The sequence below is a fragment of the Mirounga angustirostris genome, unplaced genomic scaffold (genome assembly GCF_029215605.1).
Source record: "Mirounga angustirostris isolate CCGP_5_RB_7025 unplaced genomic scaffold, mMirAng1.0.hap1 SCAF_4, whole genome shotgun sequence".
NCBI lineage: Eukaryota > Metazoa > Chordata > Mammalia > Carnivora > Phocidae > Mirounga > Mirounga angustirostris.
Window position 1 is genome coordinate 148972443 of NW_026991712.1, and position 20025 is coordinate 148992467.

The 20025-nt window shown below is 41.2% G+C and overlaps 1 protein-coding gene across 2 annotated transcripts in view; it reads left to right on the forward strand.

Annotated features, from left to right (window-relative positions):
- The first annotated feature begins 32 nt into the window (after window positions 1–32).
- RAB3B (RAB3B, member RAS oncogene family) overlaps window positions 33–20025 on the forward strand; it is a 112802-nt gene continuing 92809 nt past the window's right edge. Inside the window, exons 1-2 of one of the 2 annotated variants that reach the window (XM_045897702.3) lie at window positions 33–277; window positions 19572–19632. The gene's annotated coding sequence lies outside the window, so the exon portion shown is untranslated. The remainder of the gene's footprint in view (window positions 278–19571; window positions 19633–20025) is intronic. The other variant, XM_064589148.1, reaches the window with a different exon arrangement.

The following is a 20025-nucleotide window of genomic DNA, read 5'->3' on the forward strand; positions in this document are numbered from 1 at the left end:
ACCCCGGAGGCACCACCCACATCCGTCTAACATCACTTCCTCCAGTGTTACGGGGGGGAAAAAAAATCTGGGAATGCGAGGGGTTGGGCTGAGCCGCACTTGGGGAACGGCGCGGACCTTGTGCTAGGGCTCTGGCCGTCCTCCGCCTGCTCAGCCCAGGGGCCCCGTGCATCTACCACCATGGAGCTGCGGTCTCATCTCGGGGCCACCTGTTTGCTGGGCTTCAGTTTCCTGCTTCTCGTCACCTCTTCTGCTGGACATATTGGGCTTGGAAAGGGTCAGACCAACTTCTTATCTTAATCTTTACTCATACCGGGCCCAGCCCAGTTTAGCCCTCTTCTTGTGCTAACACGATTCCCCTCCCGTTCTATCTCTTAGGCCACGCCAGATTTCTTTTTATCCTCCCTAACCGCTCCTGGATTTTGAGGATTTCTTGGGGGTAGGGAGTAGCGGGTTTGGGGAATGTTGAGATGAGGAAGTTGTGCTGGAGGCCTCCCTAAATTCTTGGGTTGGGAGTGAGGAATCACCCTTAAATTAGGGATAGCATGTTTAAGAGTCCAGCATAGGTGCCTAGCACTTGGTAAGTCTTCAGGAACATTCAATTACCTTCTCTTCTGGGAGAAATAGGGTCTCTGGACAGCTGCATATGCAGAGATCCTTTCCCTGGCTCTGAGATCCCCCTTCTTACCTCTTCCCTGAAGAGCTGGGTTATTGCCTCCTCTGTACAGGTCTTGAGGAGATAGGACCTGCCTACCAGGAAGGTGTGACTGGTATATAAAGAAAGGCCAGGTGAAGGGTAGAAGGTCTGATGTTAGAGGGTAACTAACAATTGTCCTTGGTGTGCTTCAGTCAGTGTGTCTGAAGAAACTGAATTTTTTTGAGGAGTGAGGGGATATGGTTATGAATGGGGGATGGGAGGTGTGACCCCCCTACTCCATCCCCTTCTCTACATCATTTGGACTCAGGGTTTGTGCTTTTTCTAAGTGGAAGAGTGGTAGCATGGATTCCTTTCTTCCATTTTTTGTACTGACCTTACTGGATGGAATGATTCTGATGCAGTCCTGCTGTTTTAAATTCTTTTTCTATATCCTCCCTATTTGCGTATTTATTGGTAGGTGATGAGTTGGGTGGACATTCAGTGTGCCTGAATGTGGTCACTCCAGCAGATAATTTTTGATCACCTACCGTATTCCAGGCACTGTCCTAGGCACTAGGGATATAGCAGTGGACAGGACAGATAAGGTGCCTGTTCTTACAGTTTGTATTCAAGTCAGAGATACAGAGAGTGGACACATGAACAAGAACAAATTAAGAAGCAAGATAATTTCAGCTAGGGACAAGTGCCATAAAGAAAGCGAAACTGTGATGGAGTAGGATGGCTGGGGAGGATAAGGGAGCCAGCATTACATGAGCTAGAAGCCAAAGAAGGCTTCTCTGAGAAGGTGATATGTAGGTTTCCATCTCAGTGATGAAACTGCACAGTGAATTCTACTGGGCCAGAATGTTTTCAGTACTGACAATCCCGTTTTAAAACAGATTACTGTATATTTAGCACAAAATTATAAGTACCAAGGGAGGCAGAATATGGTGTTAGGAGTGTGAGTGTAGATCTGAGTTTTATTTTACTCTGCTACTGACCATCTGAGAGGCTTCGGGCAAGTTGCTTAACCTCTCAAAGCTCAGTTCCTTATCTGCAAAATGGGCATAATAATAACTACCTTGGACCCTCAACAAATAATTTATTCTGTTCCAGTTACTGTTAGGTAATACCTTGGAGTCACCTATTTAGTATCTTTATTCCTTGTTAGATGTTAAGTCATGTGTGGTTGTTCCAGTTGCCATTGCTGCATAATAAACGACCCCAAAATTTAGTGGTGTAAAGAAATCATTTTATTATGCTCATGATTCTGTGGGTCAGGAATTCAAACAAGGCACAGTGGGAAAGGTATGCCCCTTGGTTCCATGTCTGGGGCCTCAGCTGAGCAGGTTACTTCTCCATGTGGTCTTTCTTCATGGTCTCCATGTGGGCTTCCTCACAGTATGACAGCTGGATTCTAAGAGTGCCACCCCAAGAGAAAAAGGTGGAAATGTGTTGCATTTTTGTCATCTAGCCTTACAAAGTCACATAGCATCACTTCCACTGTAAGGGCATGTTCAAGGGGAAGGACCCCCATGGAAGGAATGTTGAGGTCACTTTGTAAGAAAAGCACGTGGAGTGAGAGAGATTATTGAAAGTATGGTCTGCTGCAGTAAGCCAGGACCATTTCGGTCTCATTCATGCTCAGGAATAGTGTTGGAAGAAGAAATGAGTGGTACACCTGATCACTGAGATCCCTGTCTTTTTTCAGCTTATAGTCTGAAGACTGTCAAGGCAAGTAAGCAAGCAATTGCATACATTGTGTATCTAGTGTAGGAGGGCAACTGGGGGCAGGAGGACTGTGTTGTGAGGATTAAGTGAAAAAATAGACACTTCATATCCTGTTACAAACTTAGAGAGTATTTAGTTAATATTTATCATTATGCCCTCCCAAGGAAGAATATTTAATTGTTCCTGAAAGGAATTAATAATTTTTCAGACTTTTGTTTTTTGTGTCTCTTGGGTACAGATTCTTGGGAAATAAATTATAGCCCACCTACCCCAGCTCCGCAAAATGTGCTACCTGAAGCAGGGTTCCTGAAAATCTTCATGAGTTAAGATTTCTTCCCAAATGTTTCCAGAAGATAGCCTGTTGGTTTGCAGAGAGGAGAGACTAAAAGAACAGGAAGTACAGTGGTGTGCAGTGAGCACTGGATGGGAATCAGGAGGCCTGCATTTTAATGCTGGTCAGACCAGGTAGCCAGCTGTGGTCTTCCCTGGGGACTCTTTATTGAATGAGAATGTTGAACTAGAAATAATTCCTAAGAGTCCTTCCAGCTCTAACATTATAGTGTTCTCAAATACAGTTGACTCTTTTTTTTTTTTTTTTTTAAAGATTTTATTTATTTGAGAGCGAGAATAAGAGACAGCATGAGAGGGAGGAGGGTCAGAGGGAGAAGCAGACTCCCCGCCGAGCAGGGAGCCCGATGCGGGACTCGATCCTGGGACTCCAGGATCATGACCTGAGCCGAAGGCAGTCGCTTAACCAACTGAGCCACCCAGGCGCCCCAATACAGTTGACTCTTGAGAAACACAGGGGTTAGGGGTGCTTATCCCCCCACACCCCATAGCCAATCAGCATATAACTCCTCCAAAACATTACTGATAGCTTTTTGTTGACCAGAAGCCTTACCAATAACATAAACAGTCGATTAACACGTATTTTTATGTTATATGTATCATATAATGTTTTTATATAATAAAGTAAGCTAGTGGGCGCCTGGGTGCCTCAGTTGGTTAAGCGACTGCCTTCGGCTCAGGTCATGATCCTGGAGTCCTGGGATCGAGTCCCGCATCGGGCTCCCTGCTCAGCAGGGAGTCTGCTTCTCCCTCTGACCCTCCCCCCTCTCATGTGCTCTCTCTCTCTCATTCTCTCTCTCAAGTAAATAAATAAAATCTTTAAAAAATAAATAAATAAATAAATAAAGTAAGCTAGAGAAAAGAAAATTAAAATCGTAAGGAAGAGAAAATATATTTATAGTAGTGTACTGTAAAAAAAAAAAATCCATGTATAAGTAGATTCATGTGGTTCAAACCCATGCTGTTCAAGGGTCAACTACAATTTTGTTGTTCTCTGTGTCCTAAAAATTTGGAATATATCACCTATGGGGAGAATTGTAATGAGTAATATTTTCTGTACATTCACTATATTCCAGGCACCGTACTGTGCATTTTTCATGTATTGACTGGCTTAATCCTTATAACCCTCTAAGAGTAAGGGTAATACCTTTTCTCATCATCCTCATTTTACAGAAGAAGAACCTAAATTGGGGCAAAGGGAGTCACACAGCTAGTAAATGGACTCTCTGGTATACAAATCCTAGAGGCTATGCTTTTAACCAGAACACCATTCCTGCCTCTGAGTGCAGAAACTCCTTTGAAGACTTCACAGGAGAAATGAGAAAGCTGTTAATAGGGACGGTTCATGTGCTCTCCAGCCTGAAACAGAGATGGATGACTTTGTCAAGTCTCTGGAATAAAAATTTGGCACTGACACATATGAAGTATTTACCTTCCACACTATGCATGTTCCCAATAACCCTATGGGATAGATCATTTTGTTAGTCATATTTTGCATTTGTGAAAATAGTCAGAGGATGGAACTAGGCTTCCAACCCAGGTCAGTTCCACGGCAGTTGGACTCTCCTTTCTTAGCCACTGTGTTATTCTACCTCTCAGGTACAGTGTTGCTTGTTTTAGAGGCTTGGCCAACAGCTCTGACACTTGACCTTTTGTTTCGTCAGCCTGGGAGGGGGTGGCTAATACTTTTCTGATGTCTTTCACTTACATTCGTGAAAACAATTTTAAGATGAAGGGCTTGGGAATTCTGATGTAAATTCTGTGTTTAGAAATGGTCCCTTCCCCTCCCCCCTTCTAAAATTAATGTTTTAGGGAAGGAGCAACTGGATGTGGGAGTCTTCAGCTCACTTTGCAGATAGTGGCGTAAATTAAGTGGCTGTACATGTGACACTAGGAAATTGGACTGTCTTCCGATGTTCCACATTGGCATGTGTGCATGCATGGGTGGTGTCAGGGAAGTAGGTGATTTTTTTTTTTAAAGACTTTATTTATTTGACACAGAGAGATAGTGAGAGAGAGCACAAGCAGGGGGAGGCAGGCAGAGGAAGAGGGAGGAGCAGGCTCCCTGTGAGCAGGGAGCCCGATGCGGGACTCGATCTCAGGACCCTGGGATCATGACTTGGGCCGAAGGCAGACGCCCAACGACTGAGCTACCCAGGCACCCTCAGATCTGAGTGTTTTCATTCTGCTTTGGTGAGGCCATATTCATTCATTTGTTCACTTAACCTTTGCTAGAGAGGCAGTATAGTAGTGTGTGGTTAAAGTACAGACTCTAGAACTTTACCACCTAGGTTCTAATCCTAGCTTTGCCATTTAATGCCAGTGTAACCTTGGGCAAGCTGTTTAAAGATTTTATTTATTTATTTGACAGAGAGAGACACAGCGAGAGAGGGAACACAAGCAGGGGGAGTGGGAGACGGAGAAGCAGGCTCCTTGCTCCACGGAGCAAGGAGCCCGATGTGGGGCTCGATCCCAGGACCCTGGGATCATGACCTGAGCTGAAGGCAGACGCTTAATGACTGAGCCCCCCGGGCGCCCCTGGGCAAGCTGTTTAACTTTAGCTTCCATATCTGTAAAATGGGGATAATTAGGGCGCCTGGGTGGCTCAGATGGTTAAGCATCTCCCTTCAGCTCAGGTCATGATCCCAGGGTCCTGGGATGGAGCCCCGCATCGGGCTCCCTGCTCAGCGGGGAGCCTGCTTCTCCCTCTCCACCCCCCCCACGCTTGTGCTTGCGCTCTCTCTCTCTCTCTCTGTCAAATAAATAAATAAATAAAATACTAAAAAAAAATAAAATGGGGATAATTAGAGTTTCTACCTCATAAATTTATGTGAAGATAAGTTAACACATGTAAAAGCATGGAAAACAGTACCTGACATATAATGAATGCCATATGAGTGTTAGTCATTATTAATATTATTGTTGTTATCATTGTATTATGGTGATTATCACAAAGTAAGCATTCAAAAAATGATGTGGTGATTACTACTATTATGAAAAATCCAGTGTACTTTTTAAAAAAATTATTTTTATTTAAATCCAGTTAATTAACATATAATGTATTATTAGTTTCAGAGGTAGAGGTCAGTGATTCATCAGTCTTATATAATACACAGTGCTCATTACATCACGTGCCTTCCTTAATGTCTATCACCCAGTTACCCCACCCCCCTCCCCCCTCTCCCAACCAGCAACCCTCAGTTTGTTTCCTATGATTAAGAGTCTTTTATGGTTTGTCTCTCTCTCATCTTGTTTTATTTTTTCTTCTCTTCTCCTATGATCCTGTTTTTTTTCTTAAATTCCACAGATGAGTGAGATCATATGATAATTGTCTTTCTCTGATTGACTTATTTTGCTTAGCATAATGCCCTCTAGTTCCATCCACGTCATTGCAAATGGCAAGATTTCATTCTTTTTGATGGCTGAGTAGTATTCCAGTGTGTGTGTGTGTGTGTGTGTGTGTATACACACCACATCTTTTTTTTTTTTAAAGATTTTATTTATTTATTTGACAGAGAGAGAGAATGAGAGACAGAGAGCGTGAGAGGGAGGAGGGTCAGAGGGAGAAGCAGACTCCCCGCCAAGCAGGGAGCCCGATGCAGGACTCGATCCCGGGACTCCAGGATCATGACCTGAGCCGAAGGCAGTCGCTTAACCAACTGAGCCATCCAGGCGCCCCCACACCACATCTTCTTTATCCATTCATCTATCAATGGACATCTGGGCTCTTCCCATAATTTGCCTATTGTGGACATTGCTGCTATAAACATTGGGGTGCATGTGCCCCTTCGGATCACTATATTTGTATATACCCAGTATATATATATATATATATATATATATATATATATATATATATATATATATAGTATATACCATTATATACTGTAAATACCCAGTAGTGCAATTGCTGGGTTGTGGGGTAGCTCTATTTTTTAATTTTTGAGGAACCTCCATACTGTTTTTCAGAGTGGCTGCACCAGCTTGCATTCCCACCAACAGTGTAAGAGGGTTCCCCTTTCTCTGCATTGCCAACATCTGGTTTCCTGAGTTGTTAATTTTAGCCATTCTGACTGGCGTGAGGTGGTATCTCATTGTGGTTTTGATTTGTATTTGATTTGTATTTCCCTGATGCCGAGGGTTGTTGAGCACTTTTTCATGTGTCTGTTGGCCATTTGGATGTCTTCTTTGGAGAAATGTCTGTTCATGTCTTCTGCCCATTTCTTGATGGGATTCTTTGTTCTTTGGGTGTTGAGTTTGATAAATTCTTTATAGATTTTGGATACTAGCCCTTTGTCTGATATGTCATTTGCAAATATCTTCTCCCATTCTTTTGGTTGTCTTTTGGTTTATTGACTGTTTCCTTTGCTGTGCAAAAGCTTTTTATCTTGATGAAGTCCCAATAATTCATTTTTGCCCTTGCTTCCCTTCCCTATGGAGACGTGTCTAGCAGGAAGTTGCTGCGGCCAAGGTCAAAGAGGTTGCTGCCTGTGTTGTCTTCGAGGATTTTGATGGATTGCTGTCTCACATTTAGGTCTTTCATCCATTTTGAGTCTATTTTTGTGTATGGTATAAGGAAATGGTCCAGTTTCATTCTTCTGCATGTGGCTGTCCAGTTTTCCCAATACCATTTGTTGAAGAGACTTTTTTCTTTTTTTTTTTTAAAGATTTTATTTATTTATTTATTTGACAGAGAGATAGAGAGAGAGCACAAGTAGGCAGAGTGGCAGGCAGAGGGAGAGGGAGAAGCAGGCTCTCCGCTGAGCAGGGCGCCCGATGCAGGGCTCGATCCCAGGACCCCAGGATCATGACCTGAGCCGAAGGCAGCCGCTTAACCGACTGAGCCACCCAGGTGCCCCGAGACTGTCTTTTTTCCATTGAATATTCTTTCCTGCTTTGTCGAAGATTAGTTGGCCACAGAGTTGAGGGTCCATTTCTGGGTTCTCTATTCTGTTCCATTGATCTATGTGCCTGTTTTTGTGCCAGTACCATGCTGTCTTGATGATGACAGCTTTGTAATAGAGCTTGAAGTCTGGAATTGTGATGCCGCCAGCTTTGCTTTTCTTTTTCAACATTCCTTTGGCTATTTGGGGTCTTTTCTGGTTCCTACAAATTTTAGGATTATTTGTTCCAGCTCTGTGGAAAAAGTTGATGGTATTTTGATAGGGATTGCATTGAATGTGTAGATTGCTCTAGGTAGCATAGACATTTTCACAATATTTGTTCTTCCAATCCATGAACATGGAACATTTTAACATTTCTTTGTGTCTTCCTCCATTTCTTTCATGAGTGTTCTCTAGTTTTCTGAGTACAGATCCTTTGCTTCTTTGGTTAGGTTTATTCCTAGGTGTCTTATGGTTTTTGGTGCCATTGTAAATGGGGTCAATTTCTTAATTTCTCTTTCTTCTGTCTCATTGTTAGTGTATAGAAATGCAACTGATTTCTGTGCATTGATTTTGTATCCTGCCACTTTGCTGAATTCATGTATGAGTTCTAGCAATTTTGGGGTGGAGTCTTTTGGGTTTTCCACAGAGTATCATGTCATCTATAAAGAGTGAGAGTTTGGCTTCTTTGCCAATTCACATGCCTTTTATTTCTTTGTTGTCTGAGTGCTGAGGGTAGGACTTCTAGTACTATGTTGAACAACTGTGATAAGAGTGGACATCCCTGCCATGTTCCTGACCTTAGGGGAAAAGTTCTCAGTTTTTCCCCATTAAGAATGATATTCACTGTGGGCTTTTCATATATGGCTTTTATGATATTGAGGTATGTTCCCTCTATCCCTACTCTGTGAAGAGTTTTAATCAAGAAAGCATGCTGTACTTTATCAAATGCTTTTTCTGCATCTATTGAGAGGATCATATGGTTCTTGTCCTTTATTTTATTTATGTAGTGTATCACATTGATTGATTTGCGGATGTTAAACCACCCTTGCAGCCCATGAATAAATCCCATTTGGTCGTGGTGAATAATCCTTTTAATGTACTGTTGGATCCTGGGGTGCCTGGGTGGCTTAGGTGGTTAAGTGTCTGCCTTTGGCTCAGGTCATGATCCCAGGGTCCTGGGATCACGCCCCACATCAGGCTCCCTGCTCAGAGGGGAGCCTGCTTCTTCCTCTCCTGCTCCCCCTGCTTATGCTCTCTCTCTGTCAAATAAATAAATAAAATCTTTAAAAAAAAATGTACCATTGGATCCTATTAGCTGGTATCTTTTTTTTTTTTTTTTTAAAGATTTTATTTATTGGAGAGAGAGAATGAGAGACAGCACAAGAGGGAAGAGGGTCAGAGGGAGAAGCAGACCCCCCACCGAGCAGGGAGCCCGATGCGGGACTCGATCCCGGGACTCCAGGATCATGACCTGAGCCGAAGGCAGTCGCTTAACCAACTGAGCCACCCAGGCACCCTATTAGCTGGTATCTTGTTGAGAATTTTTGTATCCATGTTCATCAGGGATATTGGTCTGTAATTCTCCTTTTTGGTGGGGTCTTTGTCTGGTTTGGGATCACGGTAATGCTGGCCTCATAGAGTTTGGAAGTTTTCCTTCCATTTCTGTTTTTTGAAACAGCTTCAGAAGAATAGGTATTAATTCTTCTTTAAATTTTTTTTTTAAGATTTTATTTATTTATTTGATAGAGAGAGACATAGCGAGAGCAGAACACAAGCAGGGGGAGTGGGAGAGGCAGAAGCAGGCTTCCTGCCAAGCAGGGAGCCCGATGTGGGGCTCGATCCCAGGGTCCTGGGCCGAAAGCAGACGCTTAACGACTGAGCCACCCAGGCACCCTAAATTTTTTTTTAAGATTTTATTTATTTATTTGACAGAGAGAGACACAGCGAGAGAGGGAACACAAGCAGCGGGAGCGGGAGAGGGAGAAGCAGGCTTCCCACGGAGCAGGGAGCCCAATGCGGGGCTCGATCCCAGAACCCTGGGATCACGACCCGAGCCGAAGGCAGATGATGCCCAACGACTGAGCCACCCAGGCGCCCCCTTCTTTAAATGTTTGGTAGAATTCCCTTGGGAAGCCATCTAGCTCTGGACTCTTGTTTGTTGGGAGATTTTTGATTACTGCTTCAATTTCCTTGCTGGTTATGGATCTGTTCAGGTTTTCTATTTCTTCCTGGTTCACTTTGGTAGTTTATATTTCTTTCAGATTGCCTAATTTGTTGGCATATAGTTGCTCATAATATGTTCTTCTAATTGATTGTATTTCTTTGGTGTTGGTTGTGATCTCTCCTCTTTCATTCATGATTTTATTTATTTGGGTCCTTTCTCTTTTCTTTTTCTAAGTTTGGCCAGGGGTTTATCGACCTTATTAATTCTTTCAAAGAACCAGCTCCTAGTTTTGTTAATCTGTTCTACTGTTCTTTTGGTTTCTATTTCATTGATTTCTGCTCTAATATTTATTATTTCTCTTCTCCTGCTGGGTTTAGGCTTTATTTGCTGTTCTTCTCCAGGTCCTTTAGGTGTAAAGTTAGCTTGTGTATCTGGGATTTTTCTAATTTTTTGAGAGAGGCTTGTATTGCAATGTACTTCCCTCTTAGCACCACCTTTGCTGTATCCCAGAGGTTTTGAACCAATGCGTTTTCATTCTCATTAGTTTCCATGAATTTTTAAAATTCTTTAATTTCCTGGTTGAGCCATTCATTCTTTTAGCAGGATGCTCTTTAACCTCCAAGTGTTTGAGTTCCTTCCAAATTTCCTCTTGTGGTTGAGTTCAAGTTTCAAAGCATGGTGGTCTGAAAATATGCAGGGAATAATATCAGTCTTTTGGTATCGGTTGAGACCTGATTTGTGACCCAGGATGTGATCTCTTCTGGAGAAAGTTCCATGTGCACTTGAGAAGAATGAGTATTCTGTTGTTTTAGGATGGAATATTCTGAATACATCTGTGAAGTCCATCTGGTCCAGTGTATCATTCAAAGCCCTTGTTTCCTTGTTGATCTTCTGCTTAGATGATTTGTCCATTGCTGTGAGTGGGGTGTTGAAGTCCCCTACTATTAATGTATTATTATCAATGTGTTTCTTTACTTTGGTAATTAATTGGTTTATATGATTGGCTGCTCCCATGTTGAGGGCATAAATATTTACAATTGTTAGATCTTCTTGTTGGATAGACCCTTTAAGTAGGATATAGTGCCCTCTACATCTCCTATTACAGTTTTTGGTTTAAAATCTAGTTTGTCTGATATGAGGATTGCTACCCCAGCTTTCTTTTGAGGTCCATTAGCATAATAAATGGTTTTCCACCCCTCACTTTAAATCTGGACGTGTCTTTGGGTCTAAAATGAGTCTCTTGCATACAGCATATAGATGGGTCCTGCTTTTTTATCCAATCTGATACCCTGTGTCTTTTGATTGGGGCATTTAGCCCATTTTACATTCAGAGTAACTATTGAAAGATATGAATTTAGTGCCATTGTATTACCTGTAAAGTCACTGTTTCTGTGTATTGTCTCTGTTCCTTTCTGGTCTATGTTACTTTTGGGCTCTTTCTTCACTTAAAGGATCCCTTTTAATATTTCTTGCAGGGCTGGTTTAGTGATCACAGATTCTGTTAATTTCTGTTTGTCTTGGAAGTTTTTTATCTCTCCTATTTTGAATGACATCCTTACTGGATAAAGTATTCTTGGCTGCATATTTTCTCATTTAGTACCCTGAATATATCATGCCAATCCTTTCTGGCCTGCTAGGTCTCTGTGGACGGTCTACTGCCAGTTGAATGTTTCTACCCTTGTGGGACCTCTTGTCCTGAGCTGCTTTCAGGATTTTCTCTTTGTCTCTGAGATTTGCAAATTTCACTATTATATGTCGGGGTGTTGACCTATTTTTATTGATTTTGAGGGGGTTCTCTGTGCCTCCTGGACTTGAATGCCTGTTTCCTTCCCCAGATAAGGGAAGTTCTCTGTTATAATTTGCTCAAGTATACCTTCTGTCCTCCTCTGTCTTTCCTCTTCTTCTAGGATCCCAATTATTCTAATATTGTTTAGCTTTATGGTATCACTTATCTCGTGAATTCTCTCCTTGTGATCGGGTAGTTGTTTATCTCTCTTTCTCTCAGCTTCTTTATTTTCCATCATTTTGTCTTCTATATCACTAATTCTCTCTTCTGCCTCATATATCCTAGCAATTAGAGCTTTCATTTTTAATTGCATCTCATTAAAAGCCTTTTTGATTTTGACTTGATTTGATTTTAGTTTTTATTTCTCCTGAAAGGGATTCTCTAGTGTCTTCTAAGCTTTTTTCAAGCCCAGCTAGTATCTTTATAATCGTCATTCTGACTTCTAGTTCTGACATCTTACTAATGTCCACACTGATTAGGTCCCTGGCAGTCAGTACTGCCTCTTGTTCTCTTTTTTGAGGTAAGTTTTTCCATCTTGTCATTCTGTCCAGAGAATAGATGAACAAGAGAACAAAGTACTAAAATGGCAACAATGACCCTAGAGAAATAAACACTAAACAAATCAGAAGAGACCCAAAATGAAAAAAAAAAAAAAAGAGAGAGAGAATATAATCAGACAGGTGAACAGAACAGAGCAATACACTGGATCCTGTATGTATTTTGGTCTGTTTGTTAGAAAACTAGATCCCAAAATTGAAGAAAGAAAAACTTATGTATAAACATAAAATTAAATATAATGAAAGGATAGAATGTAACTGTAAAAATGAAAATTAAAAGACAAAAGAAGGAATATAAACAGACAAGTGAACAGAACAGAGCAATACACTGTATCTTGAGTGTATTTTGGTCTGTTTGTTGGAAGAAACTACATCCCAAAATTGTAAAGAAAGGAAAACTTCTATATATACAAAAATAAAATGAAATACAATGAGAGGATAGAATAACTGTAAAAATGAAAATTAACAAAGATCTTTTTAAAAGTTGATAAAATAAGATATTGGTCGAAAAAGGAAAGAGAACAAAAAAATTAAAAGACCAAAGAATTGTGGGAAAAAAACCATGAATTCTATATACTATTTTCCCTTAGTGCTGGAGTTTTGCAGTTTTGTGTGATTGGTAAACTTGGTCCTAACTGGATGTTCTCGCTGATTTTCTGGGGGTGGGGCCTGTTATGCTGATTTTCAGGTGTCTTTTCCCCTGATGGAACTGTACTGCCCTTGCCAGGTGAATTGTTTCAAACTATATCTGTAGGCTTATTCTTAGGGATAATGCAATAGGGCAGTTATGCACATGTTGGAGCACTGAGAAAACATGTTAATTAGGAATCAGGAGACCTAAATTCTGGTTGTGGCTTACTTTGTGGTTTTGGGTAGCCTCTTCTTTTTTCTAGGTCTTCCTAATATGAGAGGATTGCACTAATCTCTAAGTTTGTGCTATCCTAATACAGTAGCACTGGCCTCATGTCACCTTTAAGTTTTTTTGTTTTCTTTTTAATTTATTTTTTTATTATGTTGTGTTAATCACCATACATTACATCATTAGTTTTTGATGTAATGTTCCATGATTGATTGTTTGCATATAACACCCAGTGCTCCATACAATACATGCCCTCTTTAATACCCATCACCGGGCTAACTCATCCCCCTACCCCCCTCCCCTCTAGAACCCTCCGTTTGTTTCTCAGAGTCGATAGTCTCTCATGGTTTGTCTCCCCCTCCAATTTCCCCCCTTCATTCTTCCTGCTATCTTCTTCTTCTTCTTCTTTTTTTTTTTTTTAACATATAATGTATTATTTGTTTCAGAGGTACAGGGTGTGATTCAACAGTCTTATACAATTCACAGCGCTCACCATAGCACATACCTTTAAGTTTTAAATTAATTAAAATTGTAAATTCATCTCTTCAGTTGCATCAGCCACATTTCAGGTATTCAATAGCCACTTGTGGCTAGTAGCTACCATCTTGAACAGTGTAGATATAGAATATTTTCATCATTGCAGAAAGTTCTATTGAATGGTACTTGAACAGGGTCTTTCTTAATAATAACCCCCTATGACTTTTAGCTCTGTCAGCTAGCTTCTTTTTTTTTTTTATTTTTTAAGATGTTATTTATTTATTTGACAGAGAGAGAGACAGCGAGAGATGGAAGGTGGGAGAGGGAGAAGCAGGCTTCCTGCCAAGCAGGGAGCCTGATGCAGGGCTCAATCCTGAGACTCGAAGATCATGACCTGAGCCGAAGGCAGACGCTTAACCACTGAGCCACCCAGGCACCCCTGTCAGCTAGCTTCTTAGTAGCTCAGGTTTATGGAGAAATTTAATTTTACCTGATATTAATCTAGCTTCTCTAACTTTCTTTTGGGTGACATTTGCCCAATATATAGTTTTAATCAACTTACTTTGAACTTTTTCAAGTCCTTGTTTTAGATACTCTTCTAAATGTTATAGGGGTAGTTTTTTTTTTTTTTAAAAAAAACTAAAATCTGACAATTTCTTTTAACTTTTTTTTTTAATTTTTTTTAAAGATTTTATTTATTTATTTGAGACAGAGAGAATGAGAGAGAGAGAGCACATGAGAGGGGGAAGGGTCAGAGGCAGAAGCAGGCTCCCTGCCGATCAGGGAGCCCGATGTGGGACTCGATCCAGGGACTCCAGGATCATGACCTGAGCCGAAGGCAGTTGCTTAACCAACTGAGCCACCCAGGCGCCCAATTTCTTTTAACTTTAACTGACAAGTTTAGTCCACTCATTTTTATGGTGATTATTGACAGAACTGGTCTTTTTAAAAAAGATTTTATTTATTTATTTATTTATTTATTTATTTATTTATTTATTTATTTATTTATTAAGATTTTATTTGACAGAGAGAGACACGGAGAGAGGGAACACAAGCAGGGGGAGTGGGAGAGGGAGAAGCAGGCTTCCCGCCGAGCAGAGAGCCCAATATGGGGCTTGATCCCAGGACCTTGCAATCATTACCTGAGCTGAAGGCAGATGCCCAATGACTGAGCCACCCAGGCACCCCTGTTTGTTTGTTTGTTTGTTTGTTTGTTTGTTTATTTATTTGAGAGAGAGCGAGAGAAAGCACATGAGAGAGCTGGGGGGAGGAGCAGAGGGAGAGGGACAAGTCGACTTTGTGCTGAGTGTACAGCCTGATGGGGCTCCATCACATGACCCTGAGATCATTTCCTGAACCAAAATCAAGAGTTGGACACTTAACCGACTGAGCCACCCAGGCACCCTGACAGAGCTGGTCTTATTCCTCTCATCCGGTTTGCATTGCTACTGTTTTTTCTGTGCCTTTTTCTCCCCTTACTTTAGGGGTTGAGTATTTTATTTTTCTTTTTTGTTTTATCTCCATTATTAGTTTGGAAGTTGGCACTCTAGTTTTATTCTTTTGGTGGTTACTTTTGAAATTTTACTTGCATACTTACAAAATCTAACATTAATATCTTAAGCCTCCAATGGTAAGAGGGTCTTAAGAATTTCAACTTTAGTCACCTCCTCTTTACTTATAAGCAAGTATTCAGTGCTTTAGTTTTGTCTTTTCTTTTAACACTACAAATTGAGTATTAGCATTCTTTGCACAGTTATTATTTAGATTTATCTACATCTTTACCAGTTTATTTGCTCACTGTTCCTTGTATCTAGGTTTTCTTCTGGAATCATTTTCTTCCTGAAATGTGCCCTTTATTTATTCTTTTAGTTTCTCTGGTTCTTTTCTCCTAGGTGACTATTTCATATTTCCCTTTGTCTTGGGAAGTATTTCCCAATACTTCCTGTACAATCTTTGCTCTCAGCTGGTGACCATACTTCCTATTTAACAGAAAACAGAAGCAATTGGAAGAGGACTTTCAAAAATTGTCATCACTACATCTACCCACCTTCTAACACCAGTGTCCATATATTTTTCCTCCCCTGTCTGTGCTCCTAGCAAAAGCCAATCCCTCTATTTAGGTACTCACTCCCATTTCCTTTCACCTACTCAGGATATTTTTGACTGTTCATTCTTGTCCTATAACATCAATTGTCCTACCTTTATTATATCATTTCTATCAGCTTTCAACATCCCTATACTTTCCTCCATATTGAATTAAAAACTCTTCCTCAACTCACTGCTCCCTCTAGCAATTGTCCCTCATACAGCAAAATTCTGTGCAGGAGTTGTAGGTACTCCTCTAATTCTTCCCCTGGGTTACCTTGATTTTGCTCTAAATAACACTTTCATCCCACTCTTCTAATTGAAACTGGTCTTCTCAAGGTCAGCATTGTTCTCCAGTTGTTAAATGTTGTGGTCATTTCTGATTTTATAGGAGCATTAGAGTCAGTTGATCATCCTTCCTTCTTGAAATGTCTTGGAAACACTTGGATTCCGGGACTCCATGCACTGCTAGTTTTCTGCTGATCTCACTGGCAGTTCCTCCTCTTGTCTTTGTCAGTTCTTCTTGAACCTGACCTGGGAGTGCTCCAGGGCTCTTGGACTCTTTCTTCATGTACGCTCACTCTCTTGGTGATCTTTTTCAGTCTCAGGCTTTAAATAACATCCATATTCTGATAACTCTCCCTTGAATTTCAGCCTCAGACATTCAGTTGCTTATTCAGCATCTCTACTTGGGTGTCTGGTAAGCACCTCAAAATGAACATATCCAAATCCAAACTCTTAATGTTTTTGTTTTCTTTTTAAGATTTTATTTATTTATTTGAGAGAGAGAGCGTGCTCACACAAGCAGGGGGTGGGAGGGGCAGAGGGAGAAGCAGACTCCCTGCTGAGCATGGAGCCCAACACGGGCTCCACACAGGTTCGATCCCAGGACCCTGAGATCATGACCTGAGCTAAAGACAGAGGCTTAACCGACTGAGCCACCCAGGCATCCCTAAAGTCTTAATGTTTCTTTCCAAAACTCACTCTAGGGGCACCTGGGTGGCTCAGTCGGTTAAGCGTCTGCCTTTGGCTCAGGTCATGATCCCGACGTGGGGCTCCCTGCTCTGCGGGAAGCCTGCTTCTCCCTCTCCCACTCCCCCTGCTTGTGTTCCCTCTCTCGCTGTGTCTCTCTCTGTCAAATAAATAAAATCTTAAAAAAAAGAAAAGAAGGACACCAGTTATAATGGATTAGGGCCTACACTAATGACCTCATTTCAATTTAATTATCTCTTTAAAGACCCTGTCTCCAGATACAATCATATTCTGAGTTACTGTGGTTTAGGACTTCAACATACCAATTCGGTGGGGTAGACACAATTTAGTCCATAATAACATATATCTGCCATTACAGAATCATACAGAATAGTTTCACTACTATAAAAATTCTGTGTTCCACCTACTCATCCCTCCCTCCCTTGTGAACCCCTGGCAACCACTGATCTTTTTACAGTCTTCATATTTTTGCCTTTTTCAGAATGTCATATAGTTGGAATCATATATTATGTAGCCTTTTCAGGTTGGCATTGTTCACTTAGCAATATGCATTTGAGTTTCCTCTGTGTCTTTTTGTGGCTTAATAGCTCATTTCTTTTTATCACTGAATGTCCATTGATTTTGTATTTCAACAATTTTTTTTTTTTTTTTGAGACAGAGAGAGAGAGAGGGAGGCGGGGAGGGGCAGAGGGAGAGGGAGGGAGAGAGAATCCCAGGCATGCTCTACACCCAGCGTGGAGCTTGATCTCACAACCCTGAGATCATGACCTGAGCTGAAATCAAGAGTCAGACACTTAACTGACTGAGCCACCCAGGAGCCCCAACAAATTTTTTTATGTAGGCTCCATGCCCAATGTGGAGCTTGAACTCACAACCCCGAGACCAAGGGTCAGATGCTCTACCGACTGAACCAGCCAGCCACTCCTATATGTTTAATTTCTAAAAGGTCTATTTGGTGCCTTTATAGATTTGCCTGTTTATTTCCTGTGTTGCATTCCCATTTTTGTGATCCCCTGTGTTATTTCTTCAAATATTCATACATAGTTATTTTGTATCCTATGGCTGATCATTCTAATATCTGAAGTCCTTAGGGTCTAAATCTATTTGTTGCTTCTGCTGATTCTTACTTGTGGTGGCTTGTTTTCATACATGTTTGGGGATCTAGGATTGTGAACTCATAATTATTGTTCATCTTTGGCTGTTCTGGAGCCCTAAAGAGGGGAGTACTTTCCTCTAGACAGGTTTGGCATTTGATTCATCTGGAAACCTAAGGGTATTACCACTTTAGTCTTTTTTGAGTTGGTTTAATATGAGTCTCAGATTTATCTCCTCCATTTTGCTCTATTGTAATGGATATTTCTTTGAGGTCAGTCTTCCCTTTTGCTTGTTGCTCACTATTCCTCATCTGGTTTCAGTTTATTTTGTGTTTGTGTTTATCACTGTGAACCCAGTGAGTACATTTTGAAAGTCCATTTTATCTGGGATTTTATTGTTTTGTAGGTGGATATCCCTCCAGACTGTCTAGTTGGGCATCCCACCAAAGCAGGATTCAGTTTCCTGAGTTTAGGTATTGACAGGTAGAATGATCAGTCACATTAGGCACCTTCCAGTTCTCCCAGTTTCACTCTCACTTAATCACTGACTCGTCAGGATTGGACTTTGGGCCCTAGGCAAATGACACATTTTCTCTTGGCTAGCAACTCACTGCTGTCGGGAATGAAAAGTGATGATGATTAGTTTGGACACTGCCTTCCCTTGCTAATCTGGATGATCTCTTTATTCCCCTGCAGTAACAATGATGGAAATTTGAATTTATTTCAAGGAAAGAAAGGCCTGAAAGATAGTATAATAACTGAGAAGTCATAAAATTGAAGTTTAAATCCCAGCATGGGCTCAATCCCTTTAAATCCCAAAAAAGAAACATGATGCTGGGCTCAATCCCAAGACCTGGGATCATGACCTGAGCTGAAGCTGGATGCTTAACTGAGCCACCCAGACGCCCCGGGAGTCAGGAAAGATTTACCAGAAGTAAAGATGCCCTCTAGGAATGAATAGGAAGTGAGGGTAGAAGAAAAGACCAAGGAGGCAGCCAGTTTAAGGAAATGAAAGTAGTTTTGTATATAGGATTTTAGAAAAAGCCTGGAAAGTGAGCCTGAGGAGATGGGCAGATGTCATATTCTGAAAGGCTTTGTAAATCCTGCTATCAGATTTTGACCTTTCTTTTTAGGTAATTGGGAAGCCTCTGAAAAGTTTTTACCCAGCAGAGATGTGATTTTTTTTTTTAAAGATTTTATTTATTTATTTGAGAGAGAGAGAATGAGAGAGAGCACATGAGAGGGGGGAGGGTCAGAGGGAGAAGCAGACTCCCCGCCGAGCAGGGAGCCCGATGCGGGACTCGATCCAGGGACTCCAGGATCATGACCTGAGCTGAAGGCAGTCGCCTAACCAACTGAGCCACCCAGGCGCCCTAGAGATGTGATTTTAAAAGATCACTCTGGCAGAAGTGAGGGGAATAATAAGAGTAGCTTTAAATACATTATCTCATTTAATCTTTACACCAATGCTTGAAGGTAGATATTATCATCTGGACTTAGAGAATTTACTACATTCACACATTTCATAGGAAATAGAGTCACATACCCATGTATTTCTGACCCTAAACCTATGTTGCTGTATTGTCTCCAACTAGTAATGATTTGTATGACCTACTTTATGTTTACTCTATGGAAAATTCTCATTCATTCTTATAGTATTATTTGCATACTCAGTGTTAGTTTACAAAGCAATTCACAGCCATTATTTAATCTCCTTAAAAACTATGGATTAGGTGGTGTTATCTCTATCTTATAGGATGAAAGAAAACTGAGGCTTGAGGTGGGATTGTTCATGGTCCCCATACACCTAGAAAGTGGTGCAGCTGGGACTTGAACACCATGCTTTTGACAGACAAAAGCTTTTTTATGCGTATCTTGTGACCATGCCATGTTTCTTTTTTGGGTCTTTGCCCTTTGTTCACGGGTAAATGTTTATAAGGCTCTTTCCTTCCAGGTTTTGGAGATCACATTCATTGGAGGACACTAGAAGATGGGAAGAAGGAAGCAGCTGCCAGGTACAAGATATGGTTTTGGTTTATTTATGGTGGAAGGGGCACCTGGCTAGCTCAGTCAGGTAGAGCATACAACTCTTGATCTCAATGTCGAGAGTTCAACCCCATGTTGGGCCTAGAAATTACTTTTAAGAAAAATACATTCAGGGCGCCTGGGTGGCTCAGTTGGTTAAGTGACTGCCTTCGGCTCAGGTCATGATCCTGGAGTCCCTGGATCGAGTCCTGCATCGGGCTCCCTGCTTGGCGGGGAGCCTGCTCCTCCCTCTGACCCCCCCCCCCCCATGTGCTCTCTGTCTCTCTCATTCTCTCTGTCTCAAATAAATAAATAAAATCTTTAAAAAAAAAAAAAAGAAAAAAGAAAAATACATTCAATAGGTTATTTATGCTGGTGAAACA